The sequence below is a fragment of the Polistes fuscatus genome, unplaced genomic scaffold (assembly GCF_010416935.1).
Source record: "Polistes fuscatus isolate 324 unplaced genomic scaffold, CU_Pfus_HIC Scaffold4, whole genome shotgun sequence".
Classification (NCBI taxonomy): Eukaryota; Metazoa; Arthropoda; class Insecta; order Hymenoptera; family Vespidae; genus Polistes; species Polistes fuscatus.
Genome location: NW_025113118.1, coordinates 394,364 through 408,175, shown reverse-complemented (window position 1 = coordinate 408,175; position 13,812 = coordinate 394,364). Strand labels below are relative to the sequence as shown.

The following is a 13,812-nucleotide window of genomic DNA, read 5'->3' as shown; positions in this document are numbered from 1 at the left end:
TATTATTATTATTATTATTATTATTATTATTATTATTTTCCCTTTTATTTGACCTCTTTTGTAAAATTTCTATATTAATGAGTTTATCTCGTAAATAAATAAAGAAATATACAATTGTATCACGCATGGTATCATACAACCAACACATTTTTACATTTATTATCTTTTTTATTTCTTTATTTGAAGAGAGTAATTCACGTCTATCAATTGATAGATACAATAAACATGAAAATTAACTCGGTTGGTTTATCGATTTTTAGCATTAAAATTGTATCATCATCGATATAATGTTTATTCAGTAAATACAAATTTTCCAATTAGGAAGAACACCGTACACGTTCGTTGATTTTTCCACTGATTACTTGCCGCATAATTCTTTTACGAGAGTTAAACCGTTATCGCACAATAAATCTATCTTTCTCTCGTAATAAAATTATATCTCATCGTTCCTACGTTTTTGCAACTGTATCAATAAAATGAAATATTCAATATAATAATAATAATAATAATAATAATAATAGTAATAATTATAAATAATTAAAGAACTTTTCCCTTATCTCAATATTTTTTTTCTCCTTTAATAAAAACATAATGAACGGCATGTTGCTTGCTAGAGGAGTCGACGGAAGAAGTTCTAAGCTTCTTCGACGAATGCTAAGTAGCGTTTATAAATACATAATCATAATGATTAAAATGGGAAGGTGCACGGCCGCCGAAGGCACGTTTCAATTAACAACCAGGTGTCAATGGTTATTATTATCGCCTCTGCTTTGTCGAGTCACACGCACGCTTAGCTTCCCCCTCTCCCTACACCCCCCTTTCATTCATCCCTTTGCTTTCAACTTCGATCAACCTTATTCTTGAATCCATTGAATGCTCCAATAGATACAGCGATAAAACAAAAGACAATTCCACTTTCCTTCGTTTTATCTTATTTTTCTAATTCGTTAGCGATTCTCGGGTACGAAAGGGTTTGAAAAGTTACCGAACCGGTTAGTAGAAGCAATCAAACAGAATTAATCGCTACACAGATGACTTTATGATTTGAAATTACTATTCGTTGAAAGCCCTCGTTCGTTCGTTCGTTCGTTCGTTCGTTCGTTCGTTCGTTCGTTCGTTCGTTCGTTCGTTCGTTCGTTCGTTCGTTCGTTCGGTAGACATCTTTTGTAACGTCCTACGATATTTTATACGACGGCAATGCACAATTATGTTAGATATCTCGACTAAATGGGTCACAAGTTTGCAGAGAAAAATCTTTCTTACGCGATTACGACGTTATATCGATCTGGTTTAACGGTTGCTTGTTGAAAGTCACCGCAGTTATGGCATGTGTGTACTCGACTGTGAAACATTCAATTTTAATCATCGAAGGAAACATTATAAGTAAATAAGTAAGTTAATACGCATGCACTTAAGAATCTTCTTATTTTATTTCGAAATCGGTAAGTTATAAGTTACAAGAAAGAATATTGAAAATAAATTGATGACTAAACGATTATATAGACGTTTCTTTAGTAAGAGACTTATCGAAAGTAGAAGAAAAGGAAGAGATTTTTTGTTTCTTATGTTTCTTTCTTTTTCTTAGAGGAACTTTCTTTCTCCTTTCGGCCAAACAATATCGGTGGCGTCCCGTAAAAGAAGATGGATCGGTAGGAAATCGCGAGAAGGCACGTACCGCGCGCGTGTGGTCCATCAATCATGTCGTTGCCGGCGACAGGTGGACACCAGGGTCTCCATCGACCCCACATAATTGGGAGAATAGTGCCGGTTTGCTGGTCGACCGGACACACGGTCATTTATCTTGTCGCGATCGAGCGCCCATCGATGGTTCGGCTCGATTCGAGTTAACGCCCGTGAAATCGCGCGTCGCTCGTTTCGGAAAATCAACCTTGTCCTAACACGAGAGAGATCGTTCACCGTTCAGAATAATCTGTAACATTTCCGCATTTTCGCGTGCCATCGAATTTTGTCCTATCTTCGGTCGACCGTTTAACCTGAATCTTTCCAAATAGTCTTATTTTTTTTATCTATTATTTTCTATTTCTATTTTTTCTTTATTATTTTTCTAAATGATTATATTAAAGAGAAAAGAATCGGGTGTTTTCATGGAGTTGATTCAAAATGTATATTCTTTAAAACAACGGCTCAAGAAAGACAGTTTGTGCGAGTAACCCAACACCGAAGGATTCGGCCCTTCCCTTTATTTCATCGGACGTTATCCTGTCTTTTTGTCACGCTCTGCTTTGTCTTACGTTTGCCCGCTTCTGGTCCAAATTTTCTTTAACGCATGTCGTTGTCAACGGTGATGGTGGCGATGGTACTTGTGGTGGTGGCCTCCCCTAGTCGGCATCTAATGTCACCGACCAAAAAGAACAGGCCCCACGCTGAGAAAGCCCATACCCAGATGAACTTTCCTTAGTCTCAAAAATAGTTTAGTTTAGGCTTCATTTTTTCTCTTGATAGAAACGAGATATACGATCGTTATCAAAGAATAAAAAAGTCATAGAACGTAAGATAAGTATTTTTCTTCAATTTCTATTTATTTTGTAATCGTTTAAAAATATTCCTTATAATTAATCTTCGTGTTGACCTAAGTGGAACGCGTATGAACGATATGTTACAATATTATTTCTAGCCTAGAGCTACAATTTCCAATCTCATAACGTCGAAATGTAGTTTTTAAATACTTTTCTTGATTCTTAAGATACGTACCTTCTTCTTAAGATATCTACCTTAGAAGAATCAGTACATTCAACATGCAGGAGAATAACATAAAATAAAGAGTAAAACTCAAACGACGTCTCAATATTATACATACCTTTCGGCATCGAGCATCGAACTATGTTATTCCAAGTGTACAGAGTAAGAGGATAAATAGAAGGATGAGAATAACATAGACTGGAGGAGACGTTAAACTTTAATTGACCGGACTAAGGTTCGGTACTACCGTCAAAGGCGTAATCAAGCCGACTGACAGACAGATACGATCGTACAACGAGCAATGTTATCCTCACTCGAATCTCGAATCGCTTCGACCTATCGGAATCGTGAACGAACGAACATTGGAAAGCGAGGAGCCGGCGGGCACTCCAAGGGCCACAACATCCAAGCAAACGTGTCACGACAAATACTGCTGCTGCTGGTGCTGCTGCTTCTGCTTCTGCTGCAGTTGCTGCTGCAATTGTCGTTGCTGTTGCTGGTGCAATAGCTGTTTCTCCGAGTCTGAGTCTGTAACCACTGCAATCGTCTATCCTTATCGACCTAGCAAGCTTCTCTTCCCAACTTTTTACTCTCAGTTTATTCCGGCGAGAAACTCCGCTCGATCGCGAGGAATCGAAGGATCACCGAGTGACTTCAAAAGATCCTATCCGATCGCGAGGCTTCTTAAGAAAGAGAAAGAGAGAGAAAGAGAGAGAGCATTTCTCCAATGTACCTCACGAACCTTTACAGTTTAAATTTTACTTGAAAAGCTAAGCGAGTATCTATGTGCTCCTCGTATCTCCGTTGTCATTATTTCATTCCAAGAACAACACAAGTAATTTATATTTCTCCTTCTCACGTTTATACAGTTTCCTATTAAAATTGTCACTGTTTCTCTTCCTAGACTAAATCTCATTTAAAAAAAAACAGACATTTATATTATTAGGAAAAGTCTATCGTCTTAACTACTGCATCGAAATTTGTAACGATCGTTTATCGATTCCGATACACGAGGGGCCTAAAGCGTAACGAATCGATCGATCTAAAGGCTCCATTAGCAATTACATTTACAGACTCGCATCTGTATGCATGCTCACGTCGTTAAAACGAGAAGGGCGAATCTCTGAAATCGATCCTACGCCGCTGATCTCAAGAGGACAAGCGCAAACTGCCAAGGCGGTTACGTGTTTCGAGAATCGACCCGGAGGCGATCGAGGAGTCGTGTCCACTCGACTTCGAAGTTAAAGGAAGCGGTCCATCGCGGGATCGTGAATCAGTTGGATGAGAGTACTCTGAGAGAGTCTCTGATACCAACGAACAACCCTGTCATTTACATATTCATACCGTATCTTTGGATCTCGATCAGTGTCTTCGATAAAACAGTTTAAGTGCTAATGCCACTTCTCTCTCTCTCTCTCTCTCTCTCTCTCCCTCTCTCTTTCTCTCTATCTTCATTCACTGTCTGCACGATTCGATCAAAAAGATAATCTTCGTTGGGCAAGTTTTTTAATTGACTTCGAAACATAGTTTCCTGGAACTGCAAGCGACACGACACAAATTACCCGAACAAGAAAAGTTATACAAAGTAACATTTTTGTGTGTTAATAAATATTATACGCGTGTAATAGTATAATCATTATTCTTTATTATTTCTATATCGAGATGTGTTTACGAAACGTTTTGGAAAATAAGTTACGAATTTGAAAACTCGTTATTTTCAATGGTATCCTCGAAATCGTTATAGTCAATAAATTGAAATTTGGATTGCTTGTTAAATCGAGATATTTTGGAGCGTTGTCTTATCTACATGAAAGCCGAAACGAGGACCATCGCATCGACCACATCACGGAACGAACGTCGTTGCTTTTCAAAGAGAGGGTGGACTCGATGCTTTGCCGAAGAAGGCCTTCCTTTCTCCATCCATTTCAAAGGACAATGGTCCGGCAATGTCTTTGTGAGAACCGCGATGGAGTGCTCGGATTGTCGTTGATTACTAGCGAGAAGTGCGTCGTGGATGAAGAGCGGTGATAGAAATGAAAGAGAAGAGAAATATGAAAGGGGGGAGAGTGTACAATCAACGGATGACTATCGATCACTGGAACATCTAAAACTGCTTCTTGGATTTGCCATTGCTCATCCTTGCGGTTTTGAATCAAATAGTCTTAAACTATAACCTCGAAATGATGATGGTCAATACACAATATAACTCGTTAAGAAAAGTAAATAACATTCTTAATAAACTAAAGATATATATGTTATAATCTATTATTTTACTCATAACACTTTTGCGATTGGCAATGTAGTCTTATGTAATTTTTAAATCTTTACCATTATAAAAACTATTCATTAATTTTGTTTTTAATTAGCACTTGCGATAATTTAATGTTTGTATACAAATTAATTGTTAGATAGAACAATATTCTATATATACTTTCCCCTTATCTAACTAATAAATCCCTACGGCGGTTAACTATAAACTTTGAGAAAGTTAATTTTTAACTAGCTGAAAAATGTACTGGAAATCTTAGGATCTACATCGTCGTGTTAAAATTCCATCGTACAACCATATGGTTCTCACGATCGTTCTTACGGAAAGAATTCTCGAGAAGACGTAAAGTACATCGTGATAACTAGGAAGCTTTTTATATGCCTTGCTCTAACTTTCTTGAAATCCTATCGACGTCTAGGCTGCCAGGAATCTAATACGAGCTCCTAGATTTTCAGGAGGATGCGACGAGGCTCGTATTCGCAGCACGTGTTTCCGAATATTATTTTACCTGGATGCGGGTTAGGGCGAATTAGATGTCCGGAGTAACCACCGTACATATGGTTTCCGATTACGGATGGATATATTTATACTTAAGTCATGCCCAAATCAAATTAAATAATTTTAATACTTTCTATTATCTATCTCTTATTTTTTTTTTCTTAACGACAATATTATTAACAATGTTAGTTTACGTATATCTAAGAAAAATATTGAAAATCTAAAAGAAAATATCTTGTTATGAAGAGTATACTAGAGTGGTGAATATCGGAAAGAGATATCTTGTTTGAAAGAGAAACCGCATCACGGAATACCTTACTTGTATTATCTCGAATTCAGTATGCGCATCTGAGGAGATTACATCGAAGATCATTAAAAGTACTCTATACATATACATATACAAACATAGATAGAGAAGGAAAACGTGCGAAATTGATGATAAGAAGAAATAAGATACAAGGGGGACGATGCGATCTGAAACAATTTATACTGGATACACTAGCGGTAGCTTGCTTGGCCGATCGATAATCTACGACCGATCACGAGCGCTTCGTGACCGAGATCTAAAACAATTGAGTCGTAGAGCGGAATAATTGAATCGCGAATAATCCTCTCGACTTTCGACTGTAAAATCAAACGTAAATAAGTAGTATAACATATATCGAGGACTCGTGAGATGTGTGTATAAACACTTGTACCCTCGTCGTTTCCCCTTATAAAAGGACAACCAAAATGATTTTACTTTCTCCGTTTTCACCGTTTTCGTGGTTATTCTTATCGGTCAATTTAAACGACGGTTCACATTGGTGCCGCAAAGTCCACTTAGCGGTTTTACACAAACAGGCCTCGAAAAGAGGTTGAGGGAATACCGTCCACACCCTGTAAACTCCATTCTCTCTCTCACACTACTACTCGTTCGGTTTCCACGCATCATCTCCTCTTAACAATGAACGTTTCATCCTATTCGACTTAAGAGATAAAACATTTTCTCTCTGGTCACTTCTTGTTGCAACAAAATAATATTCTTTTTTTTATTCTTATTTTAATGATTGACAAACTAAAAGATTAAAATGGCTGTATGAAAGAAATGGTCGAAAAAAAGGGAAAGAATAAAATAGGCTGTAAACAATGTAAACGTAAATGACTTTCCTACAAGGAGAAAAAAAACGAGCGTTTCACTAAGGATAAAGAAACCGTTTTTAGCGTCGATTAAACTGTGTGTACTTAACTTTAAAGAGAGTAGTATATACGGTCGAAGGGACGCGATGACAGCCTTCTCTCGTTTCTTTTCCTTGGTCTTTTTCTTCTTTCTTCTTTTGTTTTATCTTAAAATGTTTTAAATAATAAAAAAATTCTTAATGTTATCTAAGAACTTGAATCGAGCGTGAATATGGAGATCTCTTTTTTCTCGTCTCAATGCTTACTACTTTCTCACGTATTTTTATTTCAATTAGATACCCTCGTATCGTATGGAACGTTGATCTCGTCTTAATTGTTTAGAACGTAGACATCCTGCCGTGGCGTTTACCTTCGTGCATTCTACCTTTCCCCGACGGTGTACGATTTCTCGAGGATGCGCGTTTCGGAGCCCTAGAATTAACGTGGCAAAAGAGAGTACGAGGAGAGTCAGGCGGCAAAGGGCTACGAAAGATTGCAGGGTGCAAGCCCGAAGAATGCCGTTGTAAGAAACGAAAACGAAGACGAACCCGAAGAAGAAAGAGGAGAAGAAGAAGAATGACCGCGAGATGGCAAGTGTGGGAAAGATGAGATTGGCCCACATGACGCGAGAAAAGTGGAACTAACGGACTGGCATGCCTACGTGGCCGCAACGAGAAAAAAGGGCCGGCCCTTTTGACACATATCCGCTGCTAAAGGTAAATACCTTTTATTCTTTCCCTGCAACCGCGCAACTATTGCCCGACATCGTCAAAACGCAATAGCGTTTAACCGAAGATACGAATACGTACATCCATACATACATACATACATACACATAAAAATTATGATCGGAAGACGTGAGAATATTGGATAACTAACATTACTACTAGTTTGCAATAACAGACCTAGCATTATGTACTACGATGCTTTCCCCTAGCCTTTCTTAAAGTTTACGCACAACGAATGTTCTATAGAAACGATTCACCTTCTCCTGTAGTTTTTTCTGCCGCAAGCCTATTCGAGAAACGTTACTTGCAATGATAAATTTGTAGCAAAAATATGAACGCCGGGATAAAGAATATAATGGCTATAAATGTTTCTACCTTCGAATCAAAATCACTAAGAAATAAGAGAGAAGTATAGACGTGTGTTCTTTGACACGTTACTCGTTCAACTAGTTATATAAAGAAACACCGTAAGCCGTTCTTTAAGGTGAAACCTATAAACCAACTTGTAATGGTTAGGATGTTTATTTACATTCTCTCTCTACTCGATAAGATGCTTCTTCTCTTTCCTTTCTTTGGTATATACATATGTAAATCCTAATCGTTTGACCTATAATGTCATCATCTCTAAATATATTTTTTATTTGTACTGCATGTACTAACAACATTATTCCAACGAAATGCTTATTGTGTAATATTTCGTAGGAGGAAAATGAAAATTTGTATTTTAAATACTACATACACCAATAGAATATATAGATCTGTATAGAAGCATCATTTAATGCCCAAGAGGATACTTTCTCGATCCACGTGCGTCTACACGAAGAAGAATAAGACACTAGAAGAATTCTCACGGTGTCTACCGGTAGAAGAACGCATCGCAAATGTTGAGCGAAACTCGCGCGACTTCCGTGCCAGAAATTTCAATCGTCCTGCAAACAGAAGAAAAAAATTGAGAAAGAGAGAGAAAAGAAGAGAAAGATAGGAGGAGAGAAAGAAAAGACAGTAAAAAAAAAGGTAAGACAAAGTTACAGAAAAGGTAAACTGTTTGCGAGTATAGCACGCTCATTTTTTCTTTCGCACGTCGTCTCTTTTCGTCTCGTTCGAACGGCGAAAATAATTCACAAAAGATCGAAGTAAGACTTACGAAACGAGTAGCCGATTCTCACGCACGCACGCAACAAGCTACTATGAAGTGATCGAAGTTTCGGAAAAAATAAGAATGAAAGAGAACAGGAATTGCGCTTATTTCTTTAGGAAAAATAAATATGATAAAAAAAGAAAGAGAGAGGGAAAACGAGACGACAGGATGGATATTGATGATAATCGTTGTAACGTGTTTTTGATCTAAATTATGGGGTTTCAGTATACGATAATCGCATCAAAAAACACGTTTACTGAGACAGTATTAGGCTGATGGATCGAGAAGAAAATGTGATGCGCGACCATACATTAATAATAACTATATAAATGTTACATGATATAATTCAAATACTGAGATTCTAAACCGTTATAAATGTTGAGATCAATATCAAGAGTGATAAATTTGAAGTAGCAATGGTTGATGATCGACATGATGAACGGTTGGCGGATGATTCGGAATCACAAAGATATAAGTTTCCTTGGTCCTGGTAGGATAGATCGATATTGGATTGATAAATTCCATTATTAATGTGAGTACTGCAAGAAGCTGATAAATTGCCGAGCGTGGATACGCGTCTAGGAGCGTCGATCTTACCAGTCCTACAAAACCTATCTCCCAGTAGCCTAGAGGCCACTCAAAACGATTTATTTCCACAGCCTGTTCCTACTTGCCGAGACTATAATTTTCCACGACATTCGCGCTCGCGCAAACGATTACGCATTCCAATTTTGTCCGGAAATTGTTAAGTGCGCCCGGAGATAGACGCTGACGAAGATAGTTGATTCATCCATCGTCTCTTTCTTCTCTCTTCCTCTCTCGAAAATACAAAAACGATATCGGCAAAAACTTCTTCTTTCTTCTTTCTTCTTTAGCCCGTTTGCGCCCAGTATTGAGCATAGGCTTCCCTTAACGTTCTCCATCTATTCCTATCTTGTGCGATTCTTATCCATGGTAGTCCTGCTGATCTCTTGATATCGTCATACCATCGAGTTATTGGTCGACCTCTATTTCTTTTTCCCGCCCATGGTCTCCATTTGAGCATCTTAGCGTTCCATCTATTGTCCTTGATGCGAGCTATGTGTCCGGCATAGTCCCATTTCAACTGTGTTATTCTTGTTGTTATGTCAGTGACTTTAGTTCTCTGCCTGATCCATTCGTTTCTTCTCCTTTGTCTTAACGAGATACCGATCAAAAACTACAATGATAAAACTCGGATGGTTTTCCATATTCTCTCTCGATATCGGGAAAGAAACACAAAAAAAAAGAACAAAAAAAGAAAAGAAAGTATGCCAAAGGCAAATTTTGTCTTATGTGGCAGGAGGCATCTATCGCGATAAAGAATCGCAATGATAAACGTATATCTCCGATCGACGATGCATCGTCATTGTTGGCGTGGTAGGTGTGCCGTTTTTAACGGCGATGTTATTTCATGGCGTAAGTCGAAACTGCAGCCGGCTGCAGGTGTACTGCTTTTACTCGATCTGGAGATGTTTCGATGCGCATTGTGATCGAATGATATAATAAAGGCTGAAGTCCGTGAGAAACGGAAAATGAGACCACCTGACGCACTGTCGGCAAAGCACAGGATACGTGCCTTTATATATATTTGTAAGTCTATTCGAGAAGCACGTAAAAATGTACGCGTACATCAACGAACCACACCGTTTCTCAACGATCTCTCTCACGACGATAAATAGAAAGAGATGGAGAAAGGACGTGTATGCATATTGCGTATCTTCGTGCCAGAAGAGGTTGGTCTTCCGCAATAACGTCCGAATAAACGTCTTTCGTCGCGATAACTCGAAAGCACGAGGTATGCGTGCCAGATAGAAAATATTCGTAAATAAACGAAGGATGCAATCTTAACATTCTACAGGGCTGTTTGGAACCGTGCCAGCAACGACGCGAATAGCAGAAGGTACGCGAACGACTCTTTGGAAAACAAAGTTTTACTCGAAGTGTGCGAGCGACCAAACACTTCTGCCGTAACTTTCAAAAAGATTTTCTCCTGTGCTACATATACCTAATATTGTTTATACATATACATGTATGTATTACGTACACGTATTCCCTGCACGCCGATTTGCAACCAAATAAAAGAAAGGAATACAGGAAAAATAATGAACGTATAAAATTCGTGCGTATATGCATGTTATATATATTTATTTATAACGGACGCTTATTATATCGCGATCCAACTTTAATAATTGTATTTTTCAACCCTAACAAATGTGAATGTTTCGAAATATGATAGAAAACAAATGCACCGGCATTAGTTACCAGATGACAGAGTAACAGCTTCGATACCGACAATTAGCGAGATATCATTAAGTAAGAAACGTTTCCATACGGTCGTAGAAAAATGAAAATGAAAAAAAAAAGAGAAAAAACAGAGGAAAACCTTTTCAACGGGAAAGTTCGAATATTACAGCGTGCAAACTAAAAATTATGAACCCTTCTTTATTCTCTTTCAATTGAATGCGTCGCCCTTCCGAGCTTATAAACATAAAATAATATAGTACTATTGTAGTCGTACAGAAATAAAAAAGATGACAATAGAAGGAAAAAAGAAATAAAGGTGGATGAAATGATCAATGACGAAAATATGTTCGGGTGAGAAGAATGGAAGATACAGGAAAAGAAAAAAAATAATGAAAAGGAGGAAACGATAAAAATGAGTACAAAAGCGGACGGAAATCTTTTGTAAAGCTATTAATCTACTTCTAATTTCTAATTAGATCTAATCGGAATGATTTTAAAAGTGAAAGAAATCGTCGAAAGAACGACATCTTCCGCCACCTACGCAGATGGAATCGCACGATCGACGTACGCCCTCGCAAGACTGTAATCGACGAGGTTGAAAACCGTACGAGTTATACGAATTGTCGGTTCTCAACGGGATATCAGAGTGGCATCCTGCAGGGCACTGCGTGGTGCCTTGGCGCTATCGTTCTGAGCTTTCATCGAAGTCATCGTCATCGTCATCGTCATCGTCATCTGGCGGTTCCTATGAGAGACACGCATTCTGAAGGAAGATTAACCTTAATCGAGCGATTCGTCGTAACACGCCTTCTAGCATCGATATCGAAGAAATAATCGATATTCCTGCGAATAGGATAAATCAGCCTTTCTGTTATATTTTTATTAAAAAGTAATCTCAGAGAGACTGCAAAAATTAATTAACATTTATACGAATTATAATTAAAATGGTATTTAAATAATAAAAATGAAAACGTTAAATAAATTGCATTAATTAAAATGCAGACTTTTGCAAATTCGTCGAAAAAATTCAAAGCTTTTTATCGCGATATTTTATGTACTTTTTATTAAATCACTATGTAAAAAGTTGTTCATAAAATTACTCACCTCTTTATCGAGGATTACCTTCCAGTTTTAAAAGCACAAACAAAAAGATTCATTGGTAAGCGTGCTCGTATGACTATATCGGAATTCGATCTCCATTCGGTCGAACAAAACCCGCAGCTAATTCTCAACGTATTTACACTACGCGCGACAACACGAATCAATTAATTATACTACTACTATATACTATACTTAATATTAGTTGCGATCATCATCGTATATTATTAACGTTCATAATTTCCTAATGGCTAACAGAATTGGTATTCACGAAATACTACCATTCGACTTTTGCCATCGATCCCTATTGGCGCCCATGCAAAAGATTGCGCAGCATTCGTACGTTTTCAATTAATTGAAAGCGAGCTCCCGTTGATTCGCCGATTCGAAACGCCGGAAAATGGATTAAACGTACGTACGGACTTTGAATAGTGCATCGTTCGACGAATATTTCGATTGACGATTTGAACAAAATTACACAATCAACTAACGCGACCATCCAATTTTTCACGAAACGTCAGAAATATGTATACGACGACATTCGAAAATCTCGATGAACAAGAAAGAGAAGAAAATGTTCCAAACCCTCTGGCATTTTACGTTCGTCTCAACGCAACTCTGGGAGAAAAGTTTTGGCGAGTTTGCTACAAGAAAGAGTACAATACTTTTCTTGGACGACATTGCCGGGGAGGACGAAAGTTTCAGTATGAAACGGAAGAAAAGCTACAGGAATAAAGGGAGAGAGAGAGAGCGAGAGAGAGAGAGAGAGAGAGAGAGAGAGAGAGAATAAAAAAGAGAAAACAACAAGAAATATAGAATGAGGGTTGAATTCGGGAGACTCAAGGGTGGAATCGTACGTGGACGAAAGGACGAAGAAAGGGCGGCGACGTCCCGATATCGCGATATTATAGATTAAAATGATATTTTTTGTATGCCTTCAGCAATGTCAAAGTCTTTTGTAATTGATATTCCTGAAGGAATAAAAGAAAACTAGAGATAGCAAATAAATTTCTTTTGTATATCTCTCGTTTCAACTATACACGTGTAGATATCATAGAATATACTTTCCATAAGAAATCATCTTCGATTACACTCGTATTATATTTTCTATTTCCATTTTCCCGAAAGATCCTGGCGTTATCTCGTATCCTCTTACAGTCAGAGCTAGTATAATATTTCGCGGAAGAGCGAAACCTTCTCGAGTCCTGTCAACCTTCCGAAAGGTCACGCGAAATCCACTGGCGTCATCGTGACAGGCAAAGGAAGGGTGGAAAGAGGAATTGGAGAAGCGCGGAAGCGTATACGTGACCCATAAGTCCCCGAAGGGGCTCGTAGACGTTGTCTTCCGATGAAGGAGAGGAGTGAAGAGGAAGCAAGGGAAGGAGGATTTGCCTTCGAGGAAGAAACGGCAGCGTCGTCGTCGTCGTCGTCGTCGTCGTCGTAGTCGTAGTCGTAGTCGTCTACTCGCTGAAGAGAAAAAAGCTCCGCTTCTCTAAGCCACCATGATTCCAGGAGATAAACCCCCATATTATGTCGCGCGAGATAATACGAAAAATCCACAGCGAGACATTGTGCTCGGCCGACACAGCTTCCACGCTAAGAGAGAAAAAGATAGAGATAAAAAGTATACTCATAGAAGGATTTCACGGCTGGCACGTTAGGATACTGGAGCTTCCACCACTATCATCACCACTACTACAATCACCATCACCATTGGTCTATCCTTTCTAACGATAAGACGACGAAAGAGTACGAAATGAAAAATGAAAGCTTTCTTCTACTTCCTTGAATATCTACAACACAATATGTATATATATAATATGTACTTTCTCATTCTCATCCGGCCGAACCATTTTTATTTTGTACTAAGAATTTAAATTTTTACAAAAAAATACGTTGTGAATCCTTTCGACATCCTCTTCGTTCTTTTCTCGACGGATTTTATTAACTACAGTTCT

At 38.2% G+C, this 13,812-nt stretch overlaps 1 protein-coding gene and 1 long non-coding RNA gene across 4 annotated transcripts in view; both read right to left on the bottom strand.

Annotated features, from left to right (window-relative positions):
• Positions 1-13,812, bottom strand: part of LOC122521273 (UPF0489 protein C5orf22 homolog) — a 443,816-nt gene that overhangs the window by 275,819 nt on the left and 154,185 nt on the right. The gene's annotated exons all lie outside the window — the stretch shown is intronic.
• Positions 7,832-13,812, bottom strand: part of LOC122521274 — a 61,361-nt gene continuing 55,380 nt past the window's right edge. For 2 of the 3 annotated variants that reach the window (XR_006304716.1, XR_006304714.1), the window contains one exon: positions 7,832-8,282. This is a non-coding gene — a long non-coding RNA (uncharacterized LOC122521274). The remainder of the gene's footprint in view (positions 8,283-13,812) is intronic. The other variant, XR_006304715.1, reaches the window with a different exon arrangement.